The sequence below is a fragment of the Panicum virgatum genome, chromosome 8K, assembly GCF_016808335.1.
Source record: "Panicum virgatum strain AP13 chromosome 8K, P.virgatum_v5, whole genome shotgun sequence".
Classification (NCBI taxonomy): domain Eukaryota; kingdom Viridiplantae; phylum Streptophyta; class Magnoliopsida; order Poales; family Poaceae; genus Panicum; species Panicum virgatum.
In genome coordinates this window covers 20863990-20883777 of record NC_053143.1, presented here as the reverse complement: position 1 = coordinate 20883777, position 19788 = coordinate 20863990, and the positions used below count along the sequence as shown (strand labels likewise).

The window sequence follows — 19788 nt, the reverse complement described above, 5'->3', positions numbered from 1 at the left end:
GGCTGTTGACCGTTGGGGGTGACACTTTAGTGCCGGCTGGGGAGTCTAGCCATTACTAACGTGACTGTGGTGTACTGTAGATGCACGTTAGTGTCGGCTCCCTTGTGACCGGCACTAACGTCCTGGTACCGATAAGTGTTTCTCCAACAGTGGCTGGAGGTAGTCGACGGAGTTGGGCGCGTGCGGGTCCGGGGCCGGGTGGAAGCCGCGAAGGTTGAACTCCCAGGAGGCGACGTGGCCGATGTCGTTGTAGACGGCGAGGCCGAGCTGGATGGGCTTGAGGGCGTCGGCGTTGGCCATCATGGCGGCGCACCTATCGGCCGTTGCTTGGCCGACAAGGTCCTTATCGGACCTACAAGTCCAGTCGGCCAGCTAGGGGCCGACTAGTGCCCTAACACGCCGACAGCCCACGTCCGCAGCTGGATGCCAACGTGGCACGAGTCAGTCGTCAACGCAAAGGCCGACAAGTGCCTATCGGCTGCTCAATAGCTGGTAGGTGCCTGTCGGCTTCTGAATAGCCTATAGGCACCTATTCTTACAATTTTTTATATACTATTTATTTTTACAATTAACTATTAAAATAATATTATTTCAAAAAAATCCCTAGGCAACCGGGACCAAAGGGCCCCTTTTTTTCCTATTTCTTTTGGGTCATTTCTATTCCATTTCAGATTCAATTTTGTATTGGAATTTAAGTGGAGTATGAACTCCACTAATATAGATAAATGTATATATATATATATATTCATTTATGTAATATTAGTTCTTAATATTTATCGTATATATAGGAATTATTTACATACAGATACGTAGATATGCTCAGATACGTGCATATATACTTAATTACATACAAAGTGCAACACAAAAGTCAATTACATACAAAGTGAAGCAAAAGTTTTACTTAATCTTGTCATATTTACTCCTATTATCTATGTTTGACACGCAGTCATAGTAGAATTCACCTGCCTTGTATAGGACCTCGTGAACAATAAATCCGCACATGGTTTCTTGGATTGCCAGGATCCTTTTCTCTGGTACGAGTGTGTCTCGCATTTCAGAGGTCAGTGGAAAAGTGAGAATATTAATTACAACAATTTACAAAATGAGTTGCACGCAAGCTAAGTTTGATAAAGTTTTTTACTTACTTCCTGTTGCCATGCGGTAAAGGTCTTTTGAGGACCTATTAGGGTATGGACATTCTCTATGACATAGTATGCGTATAAATTAGTTCCTTGCGCCTGTGTTCGAGAAAAAAGTTCCTTGCGCCTGCCTACGAGACTTCTAGAGAAATAAAAGAAGTAATTCGCTAACAATGTATTCATATATACTAAAGGATATGGAACATACAAATAAAGTAGAATCCCACCCGTATCGGAAAGTTTTTCCTCCACTTTAGTTCGGCATTGAAATTATTGCCACTAGGCTTTCGAACGATTTTCTTCCAAACCCTGAACACGAACCAAAATGAATAAATATAGTTGTCGTTGATTTCAAAGCAATGGTGATTGATGTGATATGACAAGAATAAATTACTTGTCCAACATGTCGGTCATGTCTTTGTACTGGCCGGATCTCTGCGCAATGAGTCCATAACAATCGGTAAGCTCTTGTCAGGATATATGTTAATGAACATCCAGTGATCTCTGCAAGATTTCATGTAGGGTTAATAAAATTCAGTTATATAGAACTAAAATAGTTATATGGCAGAAAAGACTTACCCAAAGTTGTACGGAAATGCAATGGTCGCCTTATAGTGTTGAACGCATAAGTACTTGTACAAGTTTTTGAATGTTTCTGCAGGTTTGCTCTAGAGAGTCTTGCAATTCACAACTGTTGGGTCCACGAAGCCGATGTGATAATATCCTTTTTTGCGGCATGTTTGAATCTCCATCCTACGGGATACAAAATGAAGTAAGGAATCTCCATCCTTAGTTATATATGGTAATGAACGAGATTTAAAGAACACACTTACAGAAGCCACAAAGTGACCATAGAGATGCCGAGGGCGTCCTGATGGTATAGTTGTTACACTTCTTCCCAATCAATCCATATGATGGCCTCTCCGCGAAAGAAATCTTCATCTCCAATCTTTGCGCCCTGCATGAAGTTGTAATCCCTGATCGCCTTCATGTACAAGTCATGTAGCCTTCACATTTGCGTTGGAAGCAACTCCACAATATCTAGGGGGACAAGGCTGGTGCCCTCCTTATATTTCCATCTCACCACTGGAGCTATCGGATACTCTTTCAGCGGATCCAGATCTTCATTCGAAGCTCCTGTTATCTGATCAGTAGTGAGCTTTGCTGATTGCAAGAACCCCATAAAGCCTTGATGTTCCTGGTTTAGAACAACTAGTGGTTCTATTGACTATTTCTGTTGGGCCCCGAGCTGTGGAACACCGGATGATGACGACCCTGATTTCCTCTTGTCGCATGATTTCTTAATCGAGCGGTCGTAGTCCGAAAGCGGCGGTGGCTCAATGAACTTTCTCCTATTTGATTCCTTCATTCCAACAAAAAAAAATTATTTTGCAGGGTCCAGCGGTTTGTCCTGATTCTCTGGCTCCATCTTTTTTCGCTTCTTTGGCGGTGGCGGAGGAGGTGAGCCAGGAGATGGTGGCTCGACAGGAGTAGTCGATGGCTGCCTAGGAGATGAAGACGAAGGAGAGTGTTCTGGCGCATGTCCCGAAGACGGTAGTGGAGGAGGTGAACGACGATCGGGTTGCGGCGATGCCGGCCTTGATCCCTGATCGGTAGGCTTGAGGATGATGTACTGCTTGTCTCATAGTATGTAATCATGAACGGCGTCTGCTAGTGTTGTCTCCCCGTCACCTCCAAGAATATCAGGCTCGAGATTCTTCCAATCAATGCACACCTCCTCGACCCCAACTTTAGCGTATCCAGCCGGGATCTCCTGCCCATGGTACACCTCGCCTAGTGTGCTTGGCATGGCGGAACCGTACGCTACCGTGAACCTTATGTTCTTAGTGCAAGTTTGAAGCGCACAAGGTGTCCGCTGGGTGATCTCATCCACCGGATAGTGTTGCTCAGCCTTCGTATCAATAGCGGCGATTCCCGTATAGGCAGGGAGGCCCGTGGAGGCGTAGTTGCTTTTACGTTGAGATAGGCCGACCGCCTCGACATTAGGCTCTGCAGGCAGCTCTTGCTGTTGCTGCTGCTAGCTCATTGCTAAGGCCACCTGGCGTCTAACCTCATCTGCCATTCTTTCATCTTGTGAGAGGAGTTGTTCCTCTAGCCTTCGCATGTGCAGGAGCTCCTCGTTCTTCCTTCTATCATGGCTTCAATATGTATCGATGTAATCTCTGAAGCCATATTTCCATGCAACCACTCCCTTGCCCCTTGCACGACCCGAATGTTCTGGGTTTTGAAGGGCGTATGTCAGTTCGTCCTTTTCTCTATCGGGCTGGAATGTGCCTTGGCTAACTGCTTGTATGCCCTCTTGTAGTCTGAGGGCCACTTGCTGAATTTTCTGGCCAAAGATGCACTCACCCGTCTCTGGGTTCCATGTTCCACCATGAGCATAGTACCAGTTCTTTGAACGTTCAGGCCAGGTGATGGTCGCAGGTGTGATACCTTTGTCAATCAAATCGTGCTCCATCTTCTTCCATTTTGGTTTTGCCAGCTTGTATCCACCTTGCCCTAGAGTGTGATGATATACTTTCTTGAAGGCATTTTCCTTGGCCTTTTCCACGTTCCGAATCCCAAGCTCTGAAGACTTATATGCCACAAAGGCATTCCAGTGGTCCTTCTGCTTTGGGTCTCCAGTAAACTCTGGCGTTTTCCCTTTCTTAATATAATTCTTCGTCAGATTCTTCTTAAATGTCTGAAGTTGTTCGGCCATCTTGCTCCGGGTCCAGCGCTTAGCTGCTTCTTCTGATTCAGCCGGAACCGTGAAGTTTTTCTTCAGCTCCCGCCAGAGCCACTCCTTTTCTCTTTTAGGCACCGCATCCCTTTGCTCACTTGGATTGTTAGCTTTCCATAACCTGAAGCTGATAGGGATGTGGTCCCGGATAAGACAACCACATTGCCTAACGTATTTCTTTGCGGCTACTTCTGGAGCGATCGGTTCGCCATCTGGAGCCACTTCTGTTAAGATAAATCGCCCTTCCAATTTCTTGGTCGGGCCTCGCTTTGTTTTTTTTGGCCTGACTTGATCTTGATGATCCAGATGGCTTCAAAAAAAATTCATATATATTCATGGTGATTACTCATTGTAAGTACGACAAATGAAAAGAACGACCGATGTTAAGATATATACGTTTGTTTGCTAGTCATCAGCATCATCTGTTGGTTGATCAATTTCATCGCCACCAGACATATTGAGGGATATGTCGGTATTGGCGGCATCACTGGTGTCGTCGGCATGACCAGCCGCCGCGGCGCTACCGGATGCAATCATATCCATTAGGAACTGCTCATCATCTATCGCATCACGTCGCGGGTCCATATGAACTAACTATTGAATATACAAATTGTTTTGATCAAATTATACACCTATTTATTTAAAATTTTCAAAACAAAATTTCCATCTAAATTTCGAAACTAAATTTGCATACCAAATTTTCAAGGATCAAAATTTCCAACAAATTTCCATCAAAATTTCTAAACTAAATTTTCATCTAAATTTCCATCAAACTTTCCAAACTAAATTTCCATCTAAATTTCCAAGGATCCAACTAAATTTCCATATAAATTTCCAACAATCATTTCCAAACTAAATTACCATACTAAATTTTCAAACTAAATTTCCAAGGATCAAAATTTCCAACTAAATTTCCAAACTAAACTTCCAAACTAAACTTCCAAACTAAATTTCCATCTAAATACATCAAAATTGAGGTTAAATTACAAACAAATTAACGCACTAAACAAATTAATGTGAATCACAAAAAATTAACTTGAATTACAAACAAATTAATGCACTAAATTTGAACCTCAAATTAATCCAGAAATTAATGCAACAAATTGAATAATAAAAAAAGTAGCCCTCAAATTTGAACGTAAAATTTGAACCAAGGTTGGTTCAAATTTTAGGTTCAAATTGAGGGCTACTGTTCCATCAGTGCCCTGCAGGGCCGGCGCCCGCCGGCCTGCGGCATGCCGGCGTGGGGGCAGGGGGATCGGGGTGCGGCTCACAGGGGATGACGGCGCGGCGGCGCTCGGGGCGGAACAAACATGGACGATGCGTGGGGCGGTGGCACTCGGGGCGGACGCGGCGGCGCTCGCGGGGCGGAAGACGACGTGGCGGGGCAACGGCGGCGCTCGGGGCAGTACGACGCGGTGGCGGTGTGGTGGAGCGGGCTCGACGAGGACGTGGCTCGGGCGTCGAGGGGGCCGCGCGTGCTCTCGGGCGCGGCGGACGGCGGCGGTGCGGTGCTCCGGGGGCCGGGGCCGTGCGGGGGACGGCGGCGCGAGGGCAATGCGCACGGTTCATGAGGCGGCGGCGCTCGGGGCGGTCAACGACACGGCGGCGTGGTGCTCCGGGCCGGGGACGACGACGCGACAGCGCTCCGGGGAGGACACGACGATGGCGATCGACGGGCATCGGCTGCGGATCAAGAAAATGGCCATGTGTGGGGAGGAGGCAGGGAAGAGGGGGCGCCGGGATATATAGGGGGGCCTTTGATCCCGGTTCCAGCCACCACCCGGGACCATTGGGTGTTTTGGCGGGCCGCGGCGAAAATGCGCCTGCGGCCCACCTTTAGTCTTGGGTGGATCTAATAACCGGGACAAATGAGGCCCATTTTTCATTCCAGCGCCAAAACTTTGGGCTATCAGCTTTTTTTTTGTTTCTTTTTTATTTGTCTTTTTAAAATGGGCTATCGGCTTTTAATTGCGTAGAAAAAAAATTATGAGTCCAAAAATTTTCAAAAAAATGTTTCTATATGTATTTAGATTCTATATGTCCTGCAAAAATATTGCATTTTATTTAAGTGATAGGACTCATAATTTATATAACTTTATACATATTATAATTTTTATTTTGATCATGCAAATATGTATTAGATAATAGAAATATTTCAAACTATTAGCTTTCGAAATAAAATGAGTTTCCTCAACACATTAACGTTAGAAAAGTGATTTTCACATATAACTTAATCAATTCATGTTATTAGTCAATGTGTTGTTTTGTGAGGAGTTTGTGAGTGTGAATGTGCGTGGAGAAATTGATGCAGTACATATATAATCAAAATTTTCAAATTCCCCATCACATGTTTATGAAATATTACATAATAATTCTAATACATCAAGGATCAGCAGGTACTGGTACGGTAACAGACTTCCTCTTCACAAATGTCCCTTGATTATGATCACGGGGCAAGTATGGAGCATCCTCTTGGCTAGCAGCATGCATGGATCAGTATTGACTGTGAAAGGTGGAATGTCAACAAAGTTATTATAGTCCTTTGACAAGTCTGTCATGTCCTCGACTCCAACAATATTTCTTTTACCTGAAAGGACTATGTGTCGCTTTGGCTCATCGGTTTGCTTGTTGATCCCCTTCTTTGGCTTGCTAGACATGTCCTTAACGTAGAAAACCTGAGAAACATCCTGGGCTAGTACAAATGGCTCGTCTCTGTACCCAAGATTGTTAAGATCAACTATTGTCATACTGTACTGATCTTTTGATACTCCAGTCAGCTTCACCCACTGGCACCGAAACAGAGGTACCTTGAAATTGGGACCGTAATCCAGTTCCCATATCTCTTCAACGTAACCGTAAAATGTCTCCTTTTTTCCATTGCTGTCTGTGGCGTCCATACGGACACCACTATTTTGATTTGTGCTTTTTTTATCTTGGGCTGCCGTGTAAAATGTGTTCCCATTTTATGCATTCGATGTCTCCGCAACCAGCTGCCAAAAGTGTCGATGTGTTGACGTATAATCCAGGTCTCAGACTTTTCTGGAAATTCCAAGGTTAGAATCTTCTTATGTTCCTCGATATACGGATCCACCAAGGACGATTGTTGAAGAACCGCGTAATGCGCTTTCTTGAACGAGTCATCATCTGTGCAGACATGAGATTTTTTTCCCTAGTGTGCCCTTTCCATTTAGTCTCCCCTCATACCGCGATTCAGGGACCCAATCGGTTTAAGATCATCAATAAAATCAACACAAAAGTTAATAACCTCCTCTATTCCGTATGCACTGGCGATGCTTCCTTCTGGACGAGCATGGTTACGAACACATTTCTTTAGTACACCCATGAACCTCTTGAAGGGGAACATGTTGTATAGAAATACAGGTCCGAGGATATCAATCTCTTTCACAAGGTGCACTAGAAGATGTGTCATAATGTTGAAGAATGATGGTGAAAATATCAGCTCAAATCTAACAAGACACTGTACCACATCGTTCTGCAGCTTTGTCAGATTGTCTGGGTCAATTATCTTTTGAGAAATTGCGTTGAGGAAGGCACATAGCTTCACAATGGTTAACCACACGTTCTCAGGCAGAATCCCCCGCAGCACAATGGAAAGAAGTTCAGTCATACGCACGTGACAGTCGTGAGACTTTAGGTTTCTCAATTTCTTCTCTTGCAAATTTAGGATTCCTTTTATATTTGATGAGTATCCTGATGGGATCTTGACATTGCTCAAGCATTCAAACATGCTTTCCTTTTCTTCTTTGCTAAGAGTATAAATAGTGTCGTCCATTGTCTCACTTTTCAGGATGTAGGGCATCTCTGTCTTGCATTCGTTGCAATTCCTGATGTGCTTCTAGTGTATCTTTATTCTTTCCGTACACTCCCAAGTATCCTATCAGGTTGACACAAAGATTCTTTGTGAGGTGCATCACATCAATTGCATGGCGAAAATCTAAGACTTCCCAATATGGTAGCTCCCAAAAAATAGACTTCTTCTTCCATATGGGCACCAATCTGTTGTCGCTCGGAACAGGTTGGCTACCTGGTCCCTTTCCAAATACTACTTCTAGATCTTTGACCATTTCCAAGACGTTGTTGCCAGTATGGTGCTTCGGTTTTGTTCGGTGGTCCGCCTGCCCTTTGAAATGTTTGCCTTTCCTTCGTACCTGATGTTTGACAGGAAGAAACCGACGATGACCCATGTATACACACTTTCTGCTGTGAGTCAACCATATACTATCTGTATCCTCCAAACAGTGTGTGCAGGCTCTATATCCCTTGTTCGATTGTCCTGACAGATTACTAAGAGTAGGCCAGTCATTGATGGTTACGAACAACAATGCTCATAGGTTGAAGTCCTCTTGTTTGTATTCGTCCCACATCCGTACATCTTTTTTATGCCATAGCAATAACAGTTCCTCGACCAATGGTCTTAAGTACACATCGATGTCATTTCCGGGCTGCTTTGGGCCCGGGATAAGTATAGGCATCATGATGAATTTCAGCTTCATGCATAGCCATGGTGGAAGATTGTATATGCATAGAGTGACAGGCCAAGTGTTGTGCCCACTGCTCATCTCAACGAAATGATCCATGCCATCCGTACTCAAACCGAACCTTATGTTTCTCGCATTCAAGGCAAAGTCAGTGTACGTTCTATCTATTTTTCTCCACTGTGACCCATCCGCTGGGTGTCTCAACATTGAGTCTTGCTTGCTTTCCTCTTTGTGCCATCACATCAACTTAGCATTATCTTTATTTCTAAACAGACGCTTCAAACATGGTATTATTGGCAAGTACCACATGACCTTGGCGGGAACTCTCTTCCGGGGACGCTCCCCCTCGACGTCCCTAGGATCATCTTTTCAGATCTTGTAACGCAATGCACCACAAACGGGGCAAGCATCCAAATTCTCGTAGTCACCTCGGTAGAGGATGCAGCCATTGGGACATGCATGTATCTTCTGCACCTCCAATCCTAGAGGGCAAACAAGCTGTTTCGCTTCATACGTCGTGCTAGGCAATTCGTTGTCTTTAGGAAGCATTTTTTTTTCAAAAGTTTTAGTAATTCTCGAAATCCTTTGTCTGATACACCATATGTTGCCTTCCATTGCAGCAACTCTAGTGTGGTGCCAAGCTTCTTCAACCCATCCTCACAACCTGGGTACAACAACTTGCGATGGTCCTCTATCATCTGCTGGAACTTTAGCCTCTCTTTTTCACTCTCACAATCTTCCCACTCGCCGCACATTGCCTGCCCAAGCTCGTCGGTGGGCTCATTTTCTGCAGCATCTGCTTCAGGCTCTTGCATGGCAGTATCATCGTCAAAGGCACCGAATCCAACATGGCTTGGAATTTGGGCATCATCATAATCTACTTCTTCATTGTCATCCATCATAACACCATTTTCTTCATGTTTGGTCCAACATAAGTATTTGGGCATGAAACCATGACGGAAAATGTGACTGTGAAGGGTTGTTCTAGAGGAATAATCTTTATTATTCTGACAGTGTAAGCATGGGCAACACATGAAACAATTCTGCTTGTTTGCCCCGGCGACATTCAAAAAATATTGCAAGCCATCAATGAACTCTTTGGTACGTCGGTCAGCTTTGTACATCCATTGCCGGTCCATCTGCATTGTTTGAATAACATAAATAGAAAAAAAATGGTCTAGGGAATCGATCACAGAAACATAATAATTTAAATGGTCCAAATTAATACCATTCTTCATACACCACGATTAATTAAAAGGTCTACATAATTCATCACTTATCTTTACAACAAAATAATGAAAACACATATAAAATACAACTAATTATTCATAATACAAGAAAAAAAAATAAAACACTAAATAGTCATATTGTAATATATGCATACTCACATTGTAATATATATACTCTCATTGTAAACAAAAATCTAGTTTTGATTTGTAATAATAATATGAACTCTCTATACATGGAAAATCACACATCAACTCACTATACAAGAAAATCACACATCAACTCTCTATACTCATCTAGATAAACTAAAACAACTAACTCTATCTATATATGCATAGCTAAAAGTACTACACACAATTGAGTTAAAATGGCACATTTGAGATCAAATGGTATAAAAATGAAGAAATTTTCACAAACCTCCCATTTCTCTATTTCTAAACAATAAATGAGCTAAACAAAAAATGAATGATGAGAGAAAAAAGTTCCTAACCTTTATAGCTGTTGAATGGACAGGAAATCGAAGATTCTTCACAAATCTTGGAGTAAATGGGCAAGAACTCTCCCACCCGAGCCAAATAACAGCAAGAACAGTGAGCTGAATGGCTCAGGCGGGGGGAGGAAGAAGGGTATATAGGCCGGGGCTCGTTTGTTCCGGTTGGAGCCACCAACCGGGACCAAAGGCCCTCCATTTGTCCTGGTTGATGGCGCCATCCGAGACCAACCGGGACCAAAGGCCCCTCGGACCAATGGTCCCTGATGTGCCCACCAACCAGGACAAATGCAGGGGAGTAGGATGTTAAGATGGGAGTAATTACGGCGAGAGGTAATTAGGGTGCTTTGCTAAGATGGGAGTAAAATATAGTATTAAAGGCTAAAAATCATTTAGTATCCTAGTCATGATTCCGTTCTAATGAATGGAGCGCATGCAAGGTATAAAGGCAGGGTATCCTTGATTTGCTCCAATTAATTACTTGCGGAGTTGATTAGCTCCTTGATTTGCGCCCACGTTAGCTTGTTTGTCCTCCAGCGATAGAGGTAGTAAAAGGTGTGAGTACCTTGTTTCTCATTGGTCCTACATTAATGCTCCCTTTGAGGCTTTGACCAGACAGCTGTCCCTCTGCATGAGTTAATGCTCGTTTGAGCTAGCAACATGCAACTCTCCACGTTGGTTTTGGCGTGATTTCAGCTGGCCGGTGTACGATCTTGGCTTGGATGGGAGTAAAAAAGTGTTACAATGTATCTTTATTTAGTTTGGTTGGGGAGTGAAAATTTACTACTATATGTAGCTAATATATATCCGTACACGAGTCATTTTTTTCAGGTCCAAGCATGAGTTGGGTTGAAGTTTTGTGACTCAACTGTAACAGCTCTTGGAGATCCGGTGACATCATGTGAGTGTAATTCATCAGCAAATCCATCCTCAACTAGTAATGTTCAACATGCGCTGCTGCTTTTGTCCGAAGTTCCAATGAGTCCTCTAGACAACTTTTTACTCCGTTTTCATCGCAGGTAGTAAAAATCACATAGTATAGTAAAAATCGCAGGTAATATTTTTCCATACTAGATATCGTATTTTTCCATTTTATATGAGTACAGTTTGGAGTAATATTTCACAGTGCACACAAAGGATTAAACATAGTGCACGAATGTGTGATAAACATAGTGCACACAAAGGAGTAAATTTTATTGGCAAGTTGAGTAATTATCATTTGAAATATTACTTCTTGATCATTTGGAAATTCTATTGTCGTGTTCAAAATAACCATAATAAGATGGAATAAAAATTGTGTGTATAAGGAGTAAATATCTTAGAACCGTAGATAGAAGACTTTGAAGAATAACATGGAGTAATAATTGATTGTTCAGAATATTAATAAGTGATAAAAAAAATCAAAGAACCCAATATGGCAAAATCTGAATCCGCTCACAAGTACACAACTGCATATGTCTTGAATCCTCTACAAAAGACAAATCATGTTATTCGTACTTAATTGATATTAGCACAAATAAAAACTAATATGACAAGCAGTGATGTTAAAAATAAAAGAACAAATCCTATCTAATTGTTTTAGTCGTAGATGCACCCTCCGGGATCGTACTAGAACCGAAAGCACCTCTTCCTTTTGCAGATCCATCTTCCAATGTGAACCCAATAATTTTGTCATTGTTGAGGCACAATCGGAAGGCTCCACCACCGGGAAGCCCCTCTCCATCACCGCTTCCCATCTTCAACTGGAACCTGATCATCGTACTCCACGCTCAGCACATGCCGCCAGGTGCATGGGGCCGAGAGCACGATGGCTAAAGGTCGGCCATCACCATGCGCCGGGCACGCGGTCCCGCGAGGGATGACATGCGGTGCCGGCCCGAAAAGAGCCATCGTTGAGGTTCTCCGGGACAGCGCCGTGGAGTGTGTTGGTGCGGAGGTCAAGCACCTCAAGCGCGGAGAAGACAGCGAGATGCATGCTACAGGGACGGGACTGTCGATGGTTGATGAGGATAATGGGTGGTCTCCGCAGAACGAGGGATCCTGATGGAATTTGCATATAAAGGGATTCCAGACAATTAAACCCCGTCAACAATTAATTAGTCCACCCGTACGTGAAGTCATGACTCAGCTTCAAAGCGGAACCCCCCGTAGGGGTGGCCCTTCGGGCCTAACTTTGCCTACACTACTACAAAACAGGCCTTTGTTCCTGGCCATTTGTCCCGGCAGCCTTTGGGCCCGGGACAATAGGTGGCTTTTGTCCCGGGTCCAACGGCTAGCCGGGCCAGCGGGGGGGACGGGGGCCTTTTGTCCCGGTTGGAGACACCAACCGGGACAAAATGGGAGCCTTTTGTCCCGGTTGGTGGTTCCAACCGGGACAAAAGGCCCGCGTAGCCTTTTGTCCCGGTTGGTGCATCCAACCGGGACAAAAGGCCTTGCGCCCCTTATCCCCTTCCCTCTCCCCCGCCCGAGCCATTCAGCTCACTTGTTTTCTTGCTGTTCTTGGCTCGGGATAGAGGAGTTCTTGCTCATTTCTTCACCACATTTGTGAAGATCTTTGATTCCCCGTCCATCCATCTGCTCTAAAGGTTTGTGGCTTGTTTTTCTCTTCTTCCTTGGCTTGTATAGCTCATTTCATACTTTAGAAATAGAGAAAATGTGTAGCTAGCTCATTTCTTGGACATTTAGCTAGCTAGATTGCATATGTAGGTGTAATTTTCTTTTAGATTTAGATGAGTATATGGATAGTAGAAATTTTTAGAATGAGTGTAGATACTTCATGTGATGTACTTGTATATATGACCATATTGTGGATAGTTGATTTTTTTATTCGTGAATGAATTAATGAAATGAGTATATTATAGAATTTTTTGTATTATGAATGGATTATTTTGACACTCTAGTGATGTATTTAATCAGGCTCACATTGAAACCATCTAGAAGCTAAAAAAATCTTTATTTCGAAACAAGTATACGTCGTTAATCTCCATCCAACGGTGATGGCACTACCTTTCAGGGATACACGATGCGTTATAAGGACGTCGCAAATCGGTTGGTCGCATCACCAGCACTTCCGATTGATAAGAAGACAGCATTTGACGCAGTCAGCATGCCGTTGTTGTACTGAGAGCATATGAACGAGCATGCTGCCTGTGCCAAGTGCTGTGCCTATTAATCGTAAATGTTGGTGCTGCGACTAGCCGATTGGTGACATCCTTGTACCGCACCGTGTCCCCCCAAAAGGCAGTGTCATCACCGCAGGGTTGAGGTTACTGACATATACATTTTCAGAAATAAAGGTTTATTTTTCTTCTAGAGGGTTTCTGGATATTGAAAAGAGTGTACTCCTGGAACTAAAGGGTGTCAAAGTAATTAGAAGTTATAGAGATTTCTTTCAATTAATTAGAGATTTCTTGAGGATTAATGATACATTTCGTCTTTTTTATATAATTTCATTGTTATTTGCAAGAGTTATTAATCTGATCATTGTAATTGTAATAGTAAATAATTTTTGCTTTGTAATGGTAAGAATTTATAATTTTGTGGAAAATAAAGGTATTTTTCAGTAAAATATGGCTTCAGCAGCTGGAGGGAGTGGCGCCGGTGGGGGTGATCGTTGTCCTTCTGGAGAGAAGGGCACAACTCGAGTAGGTCGTCGGTCCAAAAAACCTAGTGCTTTTCATAGGGCAGCGCTCCGTTATTGCGGCGTTACGGTTCGTCACCACCAAACTCGGAGGTTTCAGCTCCGCCATCTTATTCTGCGCCAGCAAGAAATCCGTTAGAACATTCTGCGTTCCAACGCAAGGACGGTTGAAAACCTATGTGTTGTTGACCGAATTTTTAAATTTCATGTATAGTACTCCTTTGTTAAGTTCTGTAATGGATTAAGTACCCCTTTTAATTAATCAAGATGTATGATGGATATTGCATATCTTTTAATTATTCATGTTATGTTACATTTAGTTTAATTTAGGTTTGATATATTTTATTTATTCGATACGTGTAAAGAATTCAAATCGATTTATTTAAAATGCAGATGGACCGGCAATGGATGTACAATGCTGACCGACGTTCGAAAGAATTCATTAATGGCCTGCATTATTTTTTGTCTGTGGCTGAGGCAAACAAGCAGAATGGTTTTATGTGATGCCCGTGTGTTCATTGCAACAATAATAAGGATTACTCATCTTCAAGAATCCTACACAACCACATTTTCGCAAATGGTTTCATGAAAAAGTATGTTTGTTGGACGAAGCACGGAGAACAGGGGGTTACCATGGAAGACAATGAAGAAGAAGATTTTGACGACCACTTTCCCGGGAATGCTGGAATCGGTGCATTCGATGACGATATTCCCATGGAAGAGCCCGAAGTAGATGTAGCAGAAAATGATCCCAGCGACGATCTGGGGCAAGCATTGCACAATGTGCAGGCAGACTGTGAGAGTGAAACGGAGAGGTTGAAGTTCCAGAAGTTGTTAGAGGACCACCATAAGTTGTTGTACCCAGATTGTCAAAATGGATTTAAGAAACTTGGCACCACCTTGGAGTTGCTGCAATGGAAGGCGACAAATGGTGTATCCGACAAGGGATTTGGTGAATTACTCAAACTTGTTAAAAAAATGCTTCCTAAGGACAATGAATTGCCTGCCACAACGTATGAAGCCAAACAACTTGTTTGCCCTTTGGGACTGGAAGTGCAAAAGATACATGCATGCCCCAACGACTGCATCCTCTACCGAGGCGAGTACGAGAATTTGGATGCATGTCCCGTATGCAGTGCATTGCGTTACAAGATTAGAAAAGATGATCCTGGAGATGTCGAGGGGGAGCCTCCCCGGAAGAGAGTTCCTGCGAAGGTCATGTGGTATTTGCCTATAATACCACGTTTGAAGCGTCTGTTTAGAAATAAAGATAATGCTAAGTTGATGCGATGGCACAAAGAGGAACGCAAGAAAGACTCGATGTTGAGACACCCCGCTGATGGGTCGCAGTGGAGAAAAATAGATAGAACGTACCCTAAATTTGATTTGGATGCGAGAAACATAAGGTTCGGTTTGAGTACGGATGGCATGAATCCTTTTGGTGAGATGAGCAGTGGTCATAGCACTTGGCCTGTGACTCTTTGTCTGTACAATCTTCCACCATGGCTCTGCATGAAACGAAAGTTCATCATGATGCCATTGCTTATCCCGGGTCCAAAGCAGCCCGGAAATGACATTGATGTGTACCTAAGACCATTGGTCGAAGAACTCTTATTGCTCTGGGGCGATGAAGGTGTACGGATGTGGGATGAATACAAACAGGAAAACTTCAACCTACGAGCATTGCTGTTCGTAACAATCAATGACTGGCCTGCTCTTAGTAACTTGTCAGGACATTCGAACAAGGGATACAAAGCATGCACACACTGTTTAGATGATACCGATAATATATGGTTGACTCACTGTAAGAAGGTTGTATACATGGGTCATCGTCGGTTTCTTCCCATCAGGCATGCGGTACGAAAGAAGGGCAAGCATTTCAAAGGCCAAGCGGACCACCGAACAAAACCGATGCACCGTCGTGGTAAAGACGTCTTCAACATGGTAAAAGATCTAGAAGTTGTTTTTGGAAAGGGATCTGGTAGCCAACCTGTTCCGAACGAAAACGGAATGGCGCCCATGTGGAAGAAGAAATCTATATTTTGGGAGCTACCATATTGGGAGGTCTTAGATGTTCGTCATGCAATTGATGTGATGCACCTCACGAAGAATTTTTGCGTCAACCTGATAGCATTCTTGGGAGTGTACGGAAAGACAAAAGATACAGTAGAAGCACGTCAAGAATTGCAACGTATGGAAGAACGAGATGCCTTACATCCACAACAGCGAGATAATGGACGACAATACTTAAGTCCTGCCAGCTATACTCTTAGCAAGGAAGAGAAAGAAACCATGTTTGACTGCTTGAGCAGTATAAAGGTTCCATCTGGATACTCATCCAATATAAAAGGAATCTTAAATTTGGCAGAGAAGAAATTTACAAATCTCAAGTCCCATGACTGCCATGTGCTTATGACCGAACTTCTTCCGGTTGTGCTGCGGGGGATTCTGCCTGATAACGTCCGGTTAATCATCGTGAAGATATGTGCCTTCCTCAACGCAGTTTCTCAGAAGATAATTGACCCGGAGAATTTGATAAAGCTGCAAAACGATGTGGTGCAATGTCTTGTTGGCTTTGAGCTGATATTTCCACCATCTTTCTTCAACATCATGACACATCTTCTAGTGCACCTTGTCAAAGAGATTGATATTCTCGGACCAGTATTTCTACACAACATGTTCCCATTCGAAAGGTTCATGGGGGTACTCAAGAAATGTGTTCGTAATAGAGCTCGTCCAGAAGGAAGCATCGCCAGTGCCTACGGAACTGAGGAGGTCATTGACTTTTGTGTTGACTTTATTGATGACCTTAAACCGATTGGAGTCCCTGAATCGCGATATGAGGGGAGACTAACTGGAAAGGGTACATTAGGAAAGAAATCTTATGTCTGCACAGATGATTTCTCATTCAAGAAAGCGCATTATACGGTTCTTCAACAATCATCCTTGGTTGACCCATATATCGAGGAACACAAGAAAATTCTGCTCTCCAATTTCCCGGAAAAGTCTGAGGCATGGATTACACGTGAGCACATGAACACTTTCTGCAGCTGGTTGCGGAAGCATCTAATGCATAACATGGATATAAGTGAACAACTGTTCTTATTGGCTAGGGTACCATCTTGGAATATCTTAACATACCAAGGGTACGAGATAAATGGAAACACATTTTATACGATAGCCCAAGATAAAAAGAGTACCAACCAAAACAGCGGTGTTCATATGGATGCCACGGACAATAATGGAAAAAAAGACACATATTACGGCTACATTGAAGAGATATGGGAGCTGGATTACGGTCCCAATTTCAAGGTGCCTCTATTTCGTTGCCAATGGGTTAAGCTATCTGGAGGAGGGGTAACAAAAGATGAGTATGGGATGACAATAGTTGATCTCAACAATCTTGGGTATAGAGACGAGGCATTTGTCCTAGCCCAGGATGTCGCTCAGGTTTTCTATATTAAGGACATGTCCAGCAAGCCAAAGAAGGGGATCAACAAGCAAAAGGATGAGCCTAAGCGACACATAGTTCTATCAGGAAAGAGAAACATCGTTGGAGTGGAGGACAAGACAGACTTTTCAGAAGAATATAATAATTTTGTTGCCATTCCACCTTTCGAAGTAAATGCTGATCCATGCATCCTGCTAGCCAATGATGATGCTCCATACTTGCGCCGTGATCATAATCAAGGTACATTTGTGAAGAGAAAGTCTGTTACCGCTAATCCTTCATGTACTTGAATCATTTTATATTATTGTATAAAAACATAATCGCAATTCGAATACTTTTATTATATATGTACTGTACAATTATACTTTATGTGTTATTTATATTATTTTATATATTTTTCACTTAATTACTAGACTCAATTATAATTTTCATTCAATAATGGATTACTCAACTAATTTTATTTATTTCATGAAATTACATTCACATTAACACACTATACTCTCTCACTAACACACACAATCTCACTAACACACACTATCTCTCAAACTCACACACTACTCATTAATATCATGAAATTGCTTAATTTTATCTAAAATTCACTTTTTAAACGTTAATATCGTGATAGAATCCACTTTCTATCGAAAAGCAACAGTTTGAAAAAAAATTTCACCTAATATATTTTTGCATGGTCAAAATAACAAATATGATTTCAAAAAAGTTAGATATTTCATTGACCCAATCACTTGAATGAAAATTAATTATTTTTGTTGCGTGTATCAAGTTTATATAGAGATAAGAAATTTTGTTCCATAATTTTTGGAATCATAATTTTATTAACTGAATTAACAAATGAAAGCCAATTTTAAAAGAGAAGTAAAAAGAAACAAAAACAAACATAACATTAGGCGGGAACGAGGGAAAACGGGCCCCTTTTGTCCCGGGTGGTAGATCCACCCGGGACTAAAGGTGGGCCGCGGGCCGGGAATTTTCCCGGCCCGCCCAAAAACCCCTTTTGTCCCGGGTGAAGCCACGACCCGGGACAAAAGGTCCTTTTGTCCCGGGTGGTGGTTTCACCCGGGACAAAAGGGGGGGCCTTTTGTCCCGGGTGAAGCCACCACCCGGGACAAAATGACCTTTTGTCCCGAGTCGTGGCTTCACCCGGGACAAAAGGCCCCCCCCTATATTTCCTTCCTCCTTCGCCCTTCTCCTAACACTTGGTTTCTCATCTACTGCGCCCGTCCTGCTCCCCCCACCGCGCGAGCCGAGCACCGCCGCCATCGACGTCGCCGCCGCCCAGAGCCCCGACCTCACGCCGCCGCCTAGAGCCACCGCCGCCACCGTCCTGCTCCCCCCACCGCGCGAGCCGAGCACCGCCGCCATCGACGTCGCCGCCGCCATCGACGTCGCCGCCGCCCAGAGCCCCGACCTCACGCGTGCCGCCACCCAGAGCCACCGCCGCCGCCGTAACGCCCTCGCCACCATCCCCTGCTCGCCGTCGACAGTATTTAAGCTTCAACAGTATTTCAGTTGTCTTAGGCTAATTCTTTTTTGTTAGCAAAAGCATGACACATGGGACACATTGTAAAGATTAGCTGAGTGTGTCCATCGGTTCTTATTTCTCTTATGTTAGATTGGTCTCCCAGCATCCTCTACTGCTACTGAGGCTACCTTTGGGAAAGTGATCTAGAGCAAACTTTCTGAACACATAGTAGAGGATCTTGCTGCAACTCTAATGAATTCTAGGTTGATTAATAAAATTTAGGTTAGTTTTCTTTGCTTGTTGGCAAATAGATCTTGCTATTAATTCTGAGTTTGTCTCTGTTAGAAATGCGATAGAAGTGTGTTCAATCAGGGCACATTAAATTTCAGAGGCTTTCAGTTTGGATTTATATGCATATATCACTGTCATTATTTAGAAACGGATGTTCAATCAATGCCTTCTGATACAAAATTTGCCAGTGAATAGTAGATGCACATGTTTTGTCACAGTGATAAGTGAGAAACAGCCTCTTCTTTGTAGCTAATCGTTAGATCATAAAGCCCACGCCGCGTACCCAAAGGTAGAGCTCGATCTCGTCCCCTCCAACACAGAAAAATTATGATCTGCATGAGAGAAAAATTATTGATAAGTAATTGACATGAATCTATGAATTTACTATAATAACAATATTCAGGGTCCAACTTAATTGACGTAAATTGCTGACTTCGATTTACTAGAAAGAAAACTCTTGGCAAGTAAGTAACATGGATCCATAAATTTTCTATAACATTTACTAATAAAAAAACTTTTAGTTTCGTGCTACTTAGACCTAAGTCCATAAAATCAACCACAACAAAAGAACCTGATGAAATCGGCACAATTCAAAGAAAGTAGCAAATTATATGGTTAATTTAGCATTGTACACAATCAATGAAGGATCAATGAAGGTCTAGAAAATAGATGGAATCATACTGGAGAAAGGCCGAATCCCACTGCATTTGACACCGAGGTTTCATCTCCTAAAAGATCGTCCTACTACGAGAGTCCCCTCAACACCTTCTCCATTCCATTGAACCCCAGAACCTCTCGCTACGTTGGGAAGCTCCTGCCTCTGTA

At 43.0% G+C, this 19788-nt stretch overlaps 1 pseudogene; it reads left to right on the top strand.

Moving 5' to 3' along the window:
- Nucleotides 1–14149: 14149 nt before the first annotated feature.
- LOC120643812 lies at nt 14150–17446 on the top strand (annotated as a pseudogene).
- The last annotated feature ends 2342 nt before the right edge of the window (nt 17447–19788 follow it).